This window comes from Leptonychotes weddellii, chromosome 2 (assembly GCF_054177405.1).
Source record: "Leptonychotes weddellii isolate Sample4059 chromosome 2, ASM5417740v2, whole genome shotgun sequence".
In the NCBI taxonomy this organism is placed as follows: Eukaryota; Metazoa; Chordata; class Mammalia; order Carnivora; family Phocidae; genus Leptonychotes; species Leptonychotes weddellii.
This window is the reverse complement of record NC_138370.1, coordinates 38,850,078-38,862,476: the sequence shown is the minus strand read 5'-3', so window position 1 is coordinate 38,862,476 and position 12,399 is coordinate 38,850,078.

The following is a 12,399-nucleotide window of genomic DNA, read 5'->3' as shown; positions in this document are numbered from 1 at the left end:
TGTTTTCCCCTGAATATATTCAGCATTGCAAAAGTTGCATATTTAGTTTCATAGCCTGAAATAATCTTACATTATCATTATTAATAAGGGCGTAAGAAATGTGAGTTCAAACATAGATTTAGATCCAAATTGGCTTCCACTTTAGGCTAAAAAAATCATAATACTAAAACTGAAAACGAAGGTTAGGAGACCTACATGTAGATATTAACAAGCATGTTGACCATTATCCATTGTGATGGATATGATCCAATAGTAATGACATGACTCTTCAAATCCATCACCTCGAGTTGAGCCTCCATGTACATGATGACTCCATTGGGTATTCATGTGGCATGAAGTGTTTGTGTGGATTGTTCACTGATGGTCTTTTGTCTCCAAGCCCACCCTGTAGTGCTCAGCTCTTTGATGTTAGGACTGTGTAAACTAGATGCCCTGCCCTCTGGTCCATTCCGGCATCCTGTTACAAGGTGACGTGTCACCAAGTAGAACACCAGTGGGAGATGGGACAGAGGGAGGAGCGGGGATTTACCTCCTGTTTCTAGCCCCTGTTAACATCCCTCCAGCAGCACAAGTCAGCCCCCCAGCTTCTTTCGGTACTTCCAGGACCTGCTGTGTCATGCTCACCCTTCAGACGTCTGCAGCAGCTGTGCGGTATCCTGCTCAGAAATCAGAGCACCAGCCAATCTAATAAGAAGTCTAGCCAACCATTCTCTGAGCTCCTAGGTTTTGGTATCATTCTTCTTCACTTTTGTGCTAGAGGTGGGAGATGCTTCCTGTTGTTACGAATGCCCCAATCTTTTAACGCCTATGTAAACAATTCCCTGTATTAAATCCCCTTGATTTGAAAAGCCTACTGTGGTTTCTGATTTTCTGACTAGACTCTGACTAATATAGTACTATTATACCCAAGCATAGGTTTTCTTAAAATTATTACAGTTACGATGAAATCACATTTATAAACAATAAAGGAGAGAAATTTTTCCTGCACTAATTGCAAAGTTACGAGAATAAGGGATAAGTACAGCAAAGTCCACAGACTTTCCACCAGTAACTGGAAATTAGGTTTCTGGAATACTCTGGCCCTGTTGGCAGTGAAGCCTAGATATGAAAACTATCTTAGAACCCTATTCAAATGAACCCACCAACTTTCAGGGAGTTTAAATGGTCAAACAGGAATGTTATAATATGAAACATCATATGCTCATGGTACTTCTAAGAACCTATGTGCTCATTATGGAAGATGGAGCCCCATCTCCCTATGCTCCAAGTAGTGGGTTGGAGAAAGGAGGGAAGAAGGACCATGGCAGCTCCCTTTAAGGACATATCCTAGAACTTGCATGTGTCATTTCCTCTTATATCCCATATGCCAGAATTTAGCCAGGTGGTCATACCCAACTGCAAGGGAAGCTGTATGTAGATTTTAATCCAGGTAGTCAGGTGTCTGGCTAATATTCTAGGATTCTATAAGAATAATAAAAGAACAGATAATGGGAGAGCAATTAGCAGTCTGGATCAGACCATTTTCTAGAGGAGGAAATCATATTATTCAACAAGCATTTGCGGATTCCTGGGTACCTTTCTAGGTGCTGGGATACAAGAGTGAATAAGACTGAATCTTTTCCCTCAAGAGCTTACAGTGGGGGTGGGATGCAGATAACAGATAAATAATAACAAACAAACAAATATGATGATATCTGTTCAGTGACTTTGAGCAGAGACCTGGGGGAAGAGAATTCCAGGCAGAACATGCAAAGGTCCTGGGGTGGGGCAAAGTTGAAGTGCTGGAGGAGCGGCCAAGAGGCCATTGTGGTTGCAGCTGAGCAAGGGGTAGCAGATGAGACTGGAGAGATAATCAACACTGAAGAGGTCAAGGTTTACCTAGGATATGGGACATCAATTAGATGTTAGATTCTATCAGCCATTGATTCATACAATTAACAAATTACGTGGAAACTATCATTCATGAATTCATTCAAAAAGCTTTTTTAAAAAAACTTTCTATGCACCAGCCACTGTGCTAGTACTTTGGATACAAACATAGGGCCACGAAGGAGCTCATAGTCTGGTGGGGGTGTGGGGGGAGACAGAAATGCAAACAAATAATTGCAATATAATATGGTCATCCTTTTATCCAGGAAGAAAGGAGAGGTGGCATTCCAGGTAAAGGAATGTCCATCCTTGCAAGCAGGAGGTAGCACTAGGAGTGTGTGCATGTGCATGGGTGTGGTCTAGTTTAATATTTCTGCAGGATGACACTAGAAAGGCCAGTGGGAACCAGAAAATGAAGGTCTCCATCCCAGGACCAATCTGGACTTTATCCTGTAGAAGGGATTTAAGCTGGGAGTGTCATCAGGAGCATTGCATTTCAAGGGATCACTCTGCAGCAATGTGGAAGACGTAGGCAGACGGGAGCAGTGGCAGAGGGGTGCAAAGGGAGGGGTGAGAGTTGGCAGGCTCTGAGGAGGCGGGGTCAGAGAGCCAAGTGCTGGGGTCTAAGATTGATGAGTGGGGCTTTGCTGCCGCCCACGGGAAGCACAGGGCTTAGAGCTGCAGGTGCACAGATCTCTGGACCTGGGCACATCCACAAGGAAATTCTACTGTAACCGGAGACTCAGATGCATATGCAAGTTCAAGATAAATGCCAGGAGGTGCCATAGATGTTAGAGATAACACGATGTGGAAATTCAGAAGAAACAGACAGACGTCAGCCTTTCTGGAGGTCATGTCATCCGAGGAGTCTCTTTAAGAATGAAGGGGAATCTGAGGTTAGTCTAGGCAAAATCTGGGTTCTTTGGAATTTAATATGTCAAATACTCTAAGACAAAAGGGCTTCATGGTGAAATAATTTGGGTTAACATTGCGTATCATATCTTTATTTTATTTTTTCAGATTTTATTTATTTATTTTGAAAAAGAGAGCACATGTGAAGGGGAGGGGCAGAAGGAGAAGGACAAGCAGACTCCCCTCTGAGCAGGGAGCCTGATGGATGATGGACGTGGGGCTCAATCCCAGAACCCTGGGATCATGACCTGAGCAGATGCTTAACTGACTGAGCCACCCAGGCATCCCTCTTTCTTTATTTTACTACAAAGCTTCATCACATATTAAAGGCCCTGAGAATTCATGCAGTCAGGAGGTCTATTTGTGTTTATCTTGTCTCCTAAATCTGTACAGCTATAAAGCACCCCCACATTCCCAACGCATTTTTGTCCCCCACATAACCTATGATTTCCCCATAGAACCATGTTCCACAGGATAGCATTCAAGGAAGCACTGCCTAGTTCTATTCCCCTGTCTGAGTAATTAGAAGGAAACTGAGGCCAGAGGAATTAGTTCTGTGAGCTGGAGAGAGACGCAGCCAGGGGCCTGTAGTCTATGGTTTTAGTTCAGTGTTCTGCCCCTGCACCATTCTCGTCAACCAAACAGAGTTTTTAGTGAGAATCTAAGTACTGAGCACTGAGCAAGGCATTAAGGAGAATGCAGTCCACAGATAGTTTCTGTCAGCCTCACACTAAAAGGAAACAAAACAAACCCAAACTCCCCTATGTTGCACCAATCACACAAACATGTGGAGAGTGAAGGGTCTGTTCCAGTCTTGGGCAGGGGACATTAGTGAGATGTTAGCAGGAACTTGGGGAAACATGCAGCCCCCAGGACAGGCCAGCCCTCCCAGTTGAGCCCAGACAGGGGCGTGGAGAACACGGTTCATTTCCAGAGCCTGGGTGGGAGCAGAAGGGTCTGGTCTGGGGCAACTGGGGAAGACCGTGGCCTCAGAAGTACACAGCAAGAACGATCTGGCTTTGATTCTTAAGTCAGAGGCAAATAGTCTGAAGACTAGGAAGGAAAAAGCAGAAATCATGCCCACTGTCTGGAATGCAGGGCTGGCGAAAATGAGCCAGTAGGTTCTAATTAACATTCGAGGGCAGGTATAGGATTCCCTCTTACGTGTCAAGGTCCTGGTGTGTGTGTGCACACTTGCTCAGGTGTGTACACATGGGGGTGTGGGTATGTAGGGAACATTTGGGGGTGGGGAGACCCCAGACACATCCGTCCCAGAACAGGCAGAACAGAGAGGTCCTTGCCCTTCCTGAGCTCCTTGAGGAAGTGTATGCAGGACAGTAATTCAGTGATGCTCTGTGAGTCCTGTCTCCAGAGCCCTAGGAATAATATATCAGAGTAACATTGCCACTCACCCACACACCGCAAGAGCTATTACAGTTATAAACATTGACAATTAGAACAAAGTAATAAGGTTAGGTCTGATCTAGTTTGTTGGAAATATTTTCCTTATCTTAATAAGGGTGATAACTAATTAGATGTGGCCTCCCCGCTGTTTTAATAACGTGGTGTCACTCATTTACAAAGATCGTTGAATCTTTGCTTCTAGTTTCTCTCTGCATATTATCCTAAATTAGCTCCTGTCAGGGAAATCTTTCTAAACAGAGCTCTGATCATATTCCTTGCCTACTCAAAAACATCTGTGATGAACACTCTCCTCCCTCTTAATGAATAAAATCCCGACATCATGGGGTGGCATTTGAGGACACCCTTGAACTGGCTCTAACCTACCTCTCCAAATCCTGCTGTTGGTGCCTCTCATAATCTTATGTTCAGGCATGGTGTTCAAGACATGTAACAGCCAGTGAAATCGGGGCACCAGTCAGCCCAAGTTGATGAGACCACAACACTGCAGCAGGGTCCCACAGGGTCCTCGCTGGGTCAGGGAGGTCCTGGTAGCTCAGACGGCAGCTGGGATGGCAGTGTGGACACTCAGAGGCTGGGACTGGTGGATCTTTTCAACTAGTTCAGAAGTGTTTCATTGTTTCAGCAGCTCGCATGTCCTTCCCATAGGTGCCAGCTGGATATTAGCCAGGTTATATAGGCTCCACCTTCCATTTTCATTCTCTGGTCCTTGCATGGAACATATTTTCTACCTTCTTGCTTTTGTGTGCAGATGCTCACCAAACCCTTTTCCTGTTCTTCCTGAACGAAGAGCCAGACTCTATTTCCGGTCTTCATTAAGGGCTGGCCATGTGACTGGATTATAGGGAATAAAATGTGAGCAAAAATGATGTGATCCAGTCCATCAGAAAAACCTGCCATGCAATCCTCCATTGTACTTGCCAGAATGCGAGCTGGATGCTGAGGATCCAGTGAGGGGCCAAGAGGCTGTAGGAAATGATGGGGCCATGAGAAGACACAACCTGAGTCCCTAAATCACTATACAGAAAGCTATCTACTGAACACTTGCTTTGAATTGTTAAGAGACTGAGAATTAAGCGATTATTGCATACTACCCATTGTTTTCAAATTCATATTATCATTGTTTATATAGCTCTCATATTTCATCTTCTTGATTATAGATTTCTTTGGAGTCCATATTGACTTGACCTTTCTTAAGTGGAATATTTTAAGTGTATGTGAAAAATATAAAGAATAAGAAGGAAGACATGCATTCATCAGTCATACTGAGCAAAACTTACCCATATTTGCCTTGGATCATTTTGAAGTAATAAAATTACAGATACAAAGTTCTCCATTTTCAAAAAGCTCATTGCTTTGTAAGTAGTGGGCGTTCAAGAAATGCTTCATGGGTGAGTATATGAATTCGACACAAGGGAGTTGTTTTCTCACGGGTGATAACTGATTTAAACTTGATGCCCTTTGTGACCAAATCTATGCATTTCTGGGATCATCTGTTAACATTTATATCACAATTTGGCCCCATAAAATGCAGTGAAGCTAAGTAACTCAGGCTCAAATGGAAACCAAATCAGTTGCGTCCACGGGTGTCATAACTACCTGCCCTACCTGGTCACAGCTTGATTTTACAGGTGAGGGCAATTGGTTTTCTTCAAAACAAGTGAGTCCCAGACAGTCTCTGGAAACAAGATTTATTTTTCACTGTAGTGCCAGGGAGAATGCACTTCCTCTGCCCTATGGTCCTTTGAGCTGGACTTAGATTCAAACTGATATGAGACAGATGAATGGGAGAAAATCAAATTTAATAGGCTTACGTACAGGGAATCCACACAGACATGGAATTCCGAAGACAATGAGGCAACAGGAAGCTTCTATGAGCTAAGGGGAGGGGTAGGGGTCTGAGGACTCAAAGGAGAGAAAGCTCATTGGAGGGAAGGTGAAAGGAGATGTTTGGAAAAACAGGGTTGCCCTATTATGCAGTCTCTGTTACTATTTCTCTTCCTCTTGCAGGCTCTCCTTTCCAATGTAAATTTAGGCAGTTATGGGGGAGGCAGAGAGCTTTTCCTGCATCTGCTGGGTTTTGATTACTTTTAACTCGAAATAAACTTTATGCCAAAGTGGCACATTTCGGGGCATCTCACCCTGCACCCCTTCAGTTAGACTGGTATAGTTCTGATTAAGTTTATTTGAATGTAGATCTTTATAAACTCTGAGATTACATGTCTTTCCACATTTCTCTTATTATATGAAAGTATCATAGTAGTAGACATATATAAAATGTAACCTAATTTAATGCATATAATATAATCTAATACTGTTGTGTTAATAGACAATATTATATTATCTATTATTTTAATAAATATTCTATTTATATTCTACTTCTATATTTTTATTTCTATACTTGTCTTTAGACACACGGATATAATTACCTCCAACACAAAGCCCTCATTAATGTTGAATCACAAATATGTGATAAATAAAGTTCACTTTCACTCTACTCTTTGGATGGAAGGATGTGACACCATCTTGTCTGCACATTAGAATCACCTGGGGGAACTTTAAGAATCCCAGTTCCAGCCTGCACCTCACACCCACTAAATCAGAATCTCTGGGGATAGGTCTGTGCTTTCAGTATATTTTAAAACTTTCCAGATGATCTCAACATAGAGCCAAGTTTGAGAAACAGAGCGTTAGAATTTTTAGTTTCCAGATATTTGCATTTTTTCCAGAAAGTTCATGGACTAGGAGAATGAAGTTGCTTCCTTTATATCAGATAATCATTGCTTCCATAAATTTCAAATGAGTCAGAACATTATCCTGTTTTGACCGGTCCTTTACCATGGCAACGCATTGTATCATTTGTACATAAATGGGATTTTACAATCCTCAGCCCACACTCTGGTAAATTGCTTAGTAACCTTCTCAGAGCATAAGGAGATTGCAAATAGAATCTTTATTATTACTATTATCAGAAATTATACATTATAACACTGGTTATTTTCTTTCCAGTTGGTGTTAAGAAATTGAAGTCATTTAAAATCTAATAACAGGACACTACTTGCTCTTCATTTAATTTCCTTCTAGAAGAAAAAGTTCTCATTAATAATTTATTTTCTGGAGCCCCATCTTGCCATTCTCATTAAATGACACTTTAGTGAGTGTAAAAATATCATCCTTTTAAGCACAGAGGCAGGAATGGCTAAGTTAGGGGAAGTGCAACTTTCTCTTTGCCACTGAAAGAGTTTTTTAAGCAAATATCGCATAAGAGTAAAGGCTTACTAAAGGACCCCTGAGTCTGGGGGATGACTTTCAGAACTGAGCAAGAGGAACAGAAGTGAGAATGGTACCTCTCCTACCCAAAGATGATGTTATAGTGAAGCATATGCTACTCCTAGTTCTCCTCCAAGCAGTCAGGATGGGTTTTTGCCAATCTGGGCATGTCCCCATCAAAGCTGCATGTTGCACAATTCCAAGGAATGTCATTCACATCGAGGTCTTGTGACAAATGTGTGCTCTGTAATGCACAAGGCAAGTGATTTTGCACAGGGGGCCCTGATCTGTCACCCCTGTGCAAAGACACACATCTGTAAAGCAAGTTGAAAAGTCCATGCAGTATGAATGGTACACCCGGTCTTCAGTGTAGCTCTCCAACTGTGGAAACCCATTGTGATGGAGTAAATTCTGATTCTCGTAGAGAAATGTTATGGTTTTAGGATCAAGAAGGAAGGCTTGATAGTGAGTGAATTTGAAAGGAAATTGCCAACTTTTTCCTTTCCACTGGCCTGGGTTTTTTTGCCCTAAACATTTAATCCAGACTCATGCATCATGTTCTAGAAGATTACAAAAAGTACACTATGTTCTGGACTTTCCCCTCTTTCCACCCCTTGCCGCACTGTCTCCATTTCCTCCTCACTACCAAGAGCTGCCTTGGTTGTCATCCCAGCCTCAGATGCTTGGATTTGTAGCACTCCCTCTATTTTTCTGTACGAGGAAAATTGTGTGTGAAAGGGGTAACTGAACAATGTCAATTCATCCACGTCTCCTGATGGAAGAGGAATTTCAATGATAATTAGCAAGAGTGATACTTAGTATTCCCTTCAAAATGCCTAATGTATCCTCCCAAAAATCTCCCATTTTTTTATTGTGGTAAAATATACATAACACATAAAATTTATGATTTTAGTCATTTTTCAAGGTACAGTTCAGTGGCATTATGAACATTCTTCACATTGTTGTGCAACCATCACCAGAATATGTTCTTCTTCCCAAACTGGGGAAACTGTACCCATTAAACAGTAACTCCTAATTTCCTCCTCCATCCAGCTCCCCAGATGGGGGCAACCACTCTACTTTATGTTTCTATAAGATACCTCATGAAAGAGGAACCCTACAGTATTTGTTCTTTTTGAGCCTGGCTTATTTTACTGACTTCAAGATTCATCCATGTGGTAGCACATGTCAGAATTTCATTCTTTTTTAAGGTTGGATGGTGTTCCACTGTATGTATATCCCAACCATCTATAGGTAGAGAAAATGAGCCATGGAAATGTCCTAATAATAGAAATAAAACACTAGAATCCAGTTACTGGGTCCCTTGACTTAATGGTTATTGCAATTTTTCAGTCCTGTCCCCTAGCGTGGGGTAACTAAAGAAAGGGCCAGGACTTAATTTTCCTGACATTTGTTTGCATGGTGTCCAGATTTTAGATCTTGTTTAAATAGCATTTAGTTTAAAGTTGAGTTTGACAAATAGCATTTATGACCCCCCAAAAAACTCATCTAAAATGATAGATAAAACCTCACACCTGTCAGAATGGCTAAAACCAACAGCACAAGAAATAACAATTATAAGAACATATTATGAGCAACTCTATGCCAGCAAATTCGATAACCTGGAAGAAATGGATGCATTCCTAGAGATGTATCAACTACCAAAACTGAACCAGGAAGAAATAGAAAACCTGAACAGACCTATAACCACTAAGGAAATTGAAGCAGTCATCAAAAATCTCCCAAAAAACAAAAGCCCAGGTGTTGGTGAGGATGTGAAGGAAAAGGAAACTTTTGCACTGTTAGTGGGGATGAAAACTGGTGGAGCCACTCTGGAAAATAGTATGGAAGTTCCTCAAAAAGTTAAAAATAGTGGCACCTGGGTAGCTCAGTTGGTTAAGTTGGTACCAGCTCAGGTCTTGATCTCAGGGTCATGAGTTCAGGCCCCGTGTTGGGCTCCATGATAGGTGTGGAGCCTACTTTAAAAAAAAGTTAAAAATACATTACAATCCAGCAATTGCACTACTAGGTATTTACCCAAAGAATACAAAAATACTCATTTGAATGGATACATGCACCCTGATGTTTATAGCAGCATTATCAACAATAGCCAAATTATGGAAACAGCCCCAGTGTCCATCTACTGAGGAATGGATAAAGAAGATGGGATATATATATATACCCCATATCCATATATATTATATGGATGGAATCCCATATAATAATATATAATATAAATATTATATAATCCCATATGTATTATATATATTACATATATAATTATATATATAATCCCATATGTATATAATCCCATCTTCTTTATCCATTATATATATATATGAATATAAAAAGGAATAACAATATATATAATATAAAAAGGAATAAAAAGGAATGAAATTTTGCCATTTGTAATGATATGCATGGAGCTAGAGAGTATTATGCTAAGTGAAATAAGTCAGTCAGATAAGGACATATATGATTTCACTCATATGTAGAATTTAGGAAACAAAACAAAAAGCAAAGGGAAAAAGGGAGAGAGAGAGAGGCAAACCAAGAAACAGACTCTTAACTATAGAGAACAAACTGATGGTTACCCTAGGGGAGGTGGGTGGGGGGATGGGGGAAATAGGTGATGAGGATTAAGGAGTGCACTTGTAATGAGCACCTGGTGATGTATGGAAGTGTTGAATCACTATATTGTACACCTGAAATTAATATTACACTGTGTCAACTAACTGGAATTTAAAAAATACTTAAAAAATAAAATGATAGATAAAGAATGAAAAAATAAATAAGAGAAAAGAGCGTATTGAGAGGAGATTGTAGGAAGCAAGAGATTCCTTGCAAGGAAGAAGGAAGGTGGATGAATGGGCACAACTGATTCAGCTGAGCTGAGCTTAAAGTGCTCATCTGTTCCAGAGAATCCACAAGAAGTTCACCAAAGGGGTGAGGGCCGAGTAGAAGGGATGAAAACATGGCCAAAATCTGAACAGAGTGGTAGGACAGTCAGGTCTTCTACTCCATGCTCACAGTCATCTGGTAATGCCAACAGGAAAGAAAGAGGAAGTTTAGGTTTAGAGAAATCGGCTGTAGATACTTGGGAATCAGAGACACAAGGATGGCAGAAGGGGCAGTTAAAAACAGGTGGATTAAGTAAAAGTCTGATAACAAATGGCGAGATGTCCTCCCTAGATTCCTTTCCTTGTTTCACTTCAAAAATTCAGGAAGATGGGAATGTATGGATGCTTCTCCAGAGAAAGTGAACAGCCCCAGAAAGCAGAGAGAGATGAAATGAAGTGGCTGATTCCTCTCCCAATCACCTGACAACAGAACCCAGGAGTCTGCAAGTCCTGCCCAGGCAGTTTCCAATCAGTTTTCAGTGTCTCACTCTGAAGGGATAGCTGAAGATTGCCTCCAAGATGAAAAAAGTAGAGATCAAAGTAAACAGAAAACGAGATTCTAAAGATCAGATACAATGCAGAGAATTGGAGAAAGCAACAAAGACTCTAATATTCTCAAAGGAAAAAAATCCTATATGCTATGAAACACAGAGTGAAGCACTATCACAATTAAAAAATATGCTACTGCAGGGCGCCTGCGTGGCTCAGTCGTTAAGCGTCTGCCTTCGGCTCAGGTCATGATCCCAGGGTCCTGGGATCGAGTCCCACATCGGGCTCCCCGCTCTGCGGGAAGCCTGCTTCTCCCTCTCCCACTCCCCCTGCTTGTGTTCCTGCTCTCGCTATGTCTCTCTCTGTCAAATAAATAAATAAAATCTTAAAAAAATATATGCTACTGCAATAAAAAAATTAGTAGAGAATAAGGAACAAAGATGGGAAATTGAAGGTAATAGAGAAGGGGTGCCTGGCTGACTCAGTAGGGAGAGCATGCAACTCTTGATCTTGGGGTTGTGAGTTTGAGCCCCATGTTGGGCATAGAGCTTACTTGAAAAAATGTATTAGGGAAATATAAACGAAGAGGATCTATCCAGGAGATCTAATATCTGAATAATAGAAATTTCAGAAAGAGAAACTGGAGAAAATGTCAGGAAGAAATAATACCAGAAGAACAGAAAGATTCATCCATGCATTGAATAAATGTTGAGTGTCAGGCATTCTCTTAGGTACAAGGGAAACAGGTGTAAATAAAATAGATGAAAAACCTCTGGATTTATTGAATTTACATTCCAATGCAAGAGATAGATAATAAAATTGAATAGGTAAAATACAGAGTATATTAGTGACAAATGCTAATGAAAAATATTTAGCATGTGGGAAGCCAGGAAGTGTCAGGAGAGGTTGCAATCTTGGATAGGACACCCAGTGACTGTCTCACTGAGAAGGTGACAGCACTCATAAAGAAACTCATCCAGATTTCTCATAGTTTCTGTACTTGTTATTTTGAAAACCTTTAGATCTCTGACTGATTTGGAGTTTATGCTGGCTCAATGCATAAAGTACAGCCCAATTCTACCTTTTCTAAATGGTTATACTATCGTCCTAACATCCTTTAGTAAAAAGTCCCATCTTTTGTCCAGTGAGATGAGATGTCACCATCATAATATACTAAACTTCCACATGTGCTTGGGACTGTTTCTAGGTTTTCTATTCTATTTCATTGGATTGTCTGACTGTGTACCAGGAGGACATTGTCTTAATTTTGTATTGTATTTTATCATCTCCCATCATTGCTTTTCTTTTTCAGCCTGTTCCTAGTTTTCTTGATTGTTTATCTTTCCATATGCATTTTAGAATCAATTTGTCTAGCTCTAGGGAAAAAAAATATTATCTCATTGGGATCATTGTAAATTTATGCATTAACTGGTGGCAAATTGACAACATTTTGGTACAGTCATCCTAAACAAGAATAAGGAATGTCTTTTCATTTGTTCAAGTCTATCTTCGGGTCTTTTAAGCATGTTTTTAAAAT